Below are 3,715 nucleotides of genomic sequence, written 5' to 3'. Positions count from 1 at the left end.
CATTGTGGTAAACTGTGGTCAATGACATGAGACAAAGTATATGTGAACTGCTGTATGGAAAGTGAATTTGCTCTGTAAATCTTCACCCAAATCACAATGAATTAAAAAAAATTATAGTAAAAAAAACAAAGACTGTTTCAACATCTGTCCTGAGGTACAGTGTTGTCAGTGATAGGATAATTTCATACTTCTATAAGGAAGACCAGTTAATACTAACTTACTGCTGTCGAGTCGAACCCGACCCATAGTGGCCCCTCTTTGGGTTTCCGAGGCGGTATGACTATGGAAGTAGATTGCCCAACCTTTCTTCTGAGGGTTGGCTCGTGAATTTTAACTGCCAGTCTTCTGATTAGCAGTCAAATGCCTTAGGCACTGTGCTACCAGAGCTCCTATTATTGAAATCTATGCACCAACCTCCAAAGCCAAAGATGAAGAAATTGAAGATTTTTTACCAACTTCTGCAGTCTGAAATTGACCAAACATGCAATCAAGATGTGTTGATTATCACTGGTGACTAGAATGCAAAAGTTGGAAATAAACGAGTTACAGTAGTTGGAAAATACGGCCTTGGAGATAGAAATAATGCTGGAGATTGCATGATAGAACTTTGCAAGACCAATGACTTATTCATTGCAAATACCTTTTTTCAACAACATAAGCAACAGCTATACATGTAGACTTCACCAGATGGAATACACAGGAATCAGATTGACTACATCTGTGGAAAGAGGAGATGGAGAAGTTCAGTATCTTCAGCCAGAACAAGGCCAGGAGGTGACTGTGGAACAGACCATCAGTTGCTCATAGGCACTTCCAAGTTGAAATTGAAGACAATTAAAACAAGTCCACAAGAGCCATAATGTGACCTTGATTATATCCCGCCTGAATTTAGAGACCATCTCAAGAGTAAATTTGATGATTGAGCACAAATGACTGAAAGGAAGAAGAATTGTGGGGTGCCATCAAGAACATCATCCATGAAGAAAGCAAGAGGTCATTAAGAAGACAAGAAAGGAAGAAAAGACCAAAATGGATGTCAGAAGAGACTCCGAAACTTGCCCTTGAGTGGAGAGTAGCTAAAGCAAATGGAAGAAATGACAAAATAAAAGAGCTGAACAGAAAATGTCTAAGAGCAGCTCCAGAAGACAAAGTCAATTATTATAATTAAATGTGCAAAGACCTGGAGTTAGAAAACCGAAAGGGAAGAACATGCTTGGCATTTCTCAAGCTGAAAGAATTGAGGAAAGAATTCAGTCCTCAAGTTGCAATATTGAAAGATTCTGTGGGCAAAATATTGAATGATGCAGGAAGCATCAAAAGAAGTTGGAAGGAATACACAGAGTCCCCATACCAAAAAGAATTCATCATTGTTCATCCATTTCAGGAGATGGCATATGATTAAGAACCAATGGTAGTGAAGGGAGAAGTTGAAGCTGCACTGAAGGAATTGGCAAGACCAAGGCTCTAGGAATTGACGGAATACTCATTGAGATGCAGGCACTCGGGGTTATGCCAAGAGATTTGGAAGACAGCTACCTGGCCAACTGACTGGAAGAGATCCATATTTGTACCCATTCCAAAGCAAGGTAATCCCACAAAATGTGGAAATTATTGAATAATAACATTAATATCACATGCAAGTAAAATCTTACTGAAGATAATTAAAAAATGGTTGCAGCAGTATATTGACAGCTTCCAGAAATGCAGGCTGGATTCAGAAGAGGATGTGGAATGAAGGATATCATTGCTGATGTCAGATGGATCTTAGCTGAAAGAAAAGAATACTAGAAAGATGTTTACTTCTGTTTTATTGACTATGTAAAGGCATTTGGTTGTGTGGATCCTAACAAATTATAGATAACTTTCAGAAGAATGGAAACTCCAGAACACTTGATTGTACTCATGCAGAATCTGTACATAGATCTGGAGGCTGTCATTCGAACAGAACAAGGGGGCACTGCATGGTTCAAAATCAAGAAGGGCATGTGTCAAGGTTGTATCCTTTCAATATACTTCTTCAACTTCCATGCTGAGCAAAGAATCCAAGAAGCTGGACTATATGAAGAAGAATGGCCTCAATATTTGAGGAAGACTTATTAACAACCTGCAATTCACAGATGACACAACTTTACTTGCTGAAAGTGAGGATGAGTTGAAGCACTTACTGACGAAGATTAAAGACTACAGTCTGCAGTATGGATTACATCTCAGTATTAAGGAAACAAAAAGCCTCACAACTGGACCAATAATAATCAGCCTCACGATAAATGGAGCAAAGATTGAAGTTGTCAGGGACTTCATATTACTTGGTTCTGCAGTCAACACCAATGGAAGCAGCAGTCAAGACATCAGACAATGTATTGCATTGGGCAGATGTGCTGCAAAAGACCCCTTTTCAGGTGCTGAAGAGCAAAGATGTCTCCTTGAAGACTAAGGTGCGCCTAATCCAAGCTATGATATTTTCAGTTGCCTCTTATGCATTTGAGAGCTGGACAGTGAATAAGAAAAACCGAAGAAGAGTTGATGCTTTTGAGTTGTGATGTTGGAAAAGTATGCTAAGAGTACCATGGCCTCATAAAAGGACTAATAAATCTGTTCTGGAAGAAGTACAACCAGAATGCTTCTTGGAAGTGAGTATGGCCAGACTTCATCTCACCTACTTGGGTCATGTTGTCAGACGGAACCATTCCATGGAGAAAGATATCATGCTTGGGAAAGTAGAGGGTTAATGAATAGGGGAAGGCCCTCAGTGTGATGGATTGACACAGTGGCTGGAACCATGTGCTCAGGTATAGCGAGGCTGGCACAGGACTAAGCAGTGTTTTGTTCTGCTGTGCATAGGGTTGCTATGAGTCAAAGATGACTTGACGGCACCTTACAACAAGAACAGAGCAGGTCAACAAACTTTTTCTGTAAAGGGCCAGTTAGTAAATATTTTAGCTTCTATGGGCCACAAACAGTCTCTGCCATAGGCTTTTCTTTCTTTCTTTTTTTGGTGGGGTGTACCACCTTGTAAAACTGTGAAGCCCACAAATTGACAATAGTAGCTCTAAAGTATAGATGACTAGTTTAGCGAATAGTCATTCTAAGTCAATAGGGTGAAATAATATGGCGAGAGATAGCAAAAATGATCATGCAATGTGAAAAATGTAACCAATGTCATTGAACTGTACATGTAAAAATTGTTAAATGGGTGTATGATCTGCTGTGTATATTTTCACCAATGATAAAATACACCTCATATATCAACATAGGTTCTGAAGACCAGGTTGTTATGAGAAAACTAGCATCATTCGAAAGTAGAGAATGACCACATCAGATCACAAAATGGAGGATGACTACATCATTACCTAACTACCAGATGATATCATCATATTATTGCCAAATCATATCAGTCATACACTACCAAATTACACCATCACATAACTGCCAAATTACATCATCACATCATTGCCCAATTACATTACATAACTGTCAAACAACTGAGAATCGTGGGCCTTGCAGGTTGACATATAAACTTAACCATTACTACTAGCATTACTGTCACATCACACCTCAGCGTTTGTTACTGTCAGACATAACTCTTTAACAAGCAAAGTAGTTGGATAGTAGATTTTTTACTGTTATTGTAAATGCTGATGTTGCATAATAAGATTGTCAATAAGTGAGAAGTAAGTGTAAATATATATATATATACATATCTCGGAAGGAAGGT

The 3,715-nt window shown here is 38.8% G+C and overlaps 1 protein-coding gene across 1 annotated transcript in view; it reads left to right on the top strand.

The window, feature by feature from the left end:
- Nucleotides 1–3,715, top strand: part of CNOT6L (CCR4-NOT transcription complex subunit 6 like) — a 97,499-nt gene that overhangs the window by 75,617 nt on the left and 18,167 nt on the right. The window lies entirely within an intron of this gene.

The sequence above is a fragment of the Orycteropus afer genome, unplaced genomic scaffold (genome assembly GCF_000298275.1).
Source record: "Orycteropus afer afer isolate SDZICR_OR568_19922 unplaced genomic scaffold, OryAfe1.0 scaffold00235, whole genome shotgun sequence".
Classification (NCBI taxonomy): Eukaryota; Metazoa; Chordata; class Mammalia; order Tubulidentata; family Orycteropodidae; genus Orycteropus; species Orycteropus afer.
The sequence above is the reverse complement of the archived record's forward strand: the minus strand, read 5'-3'. Positions and strand labels throughout refer to the sequence as shown.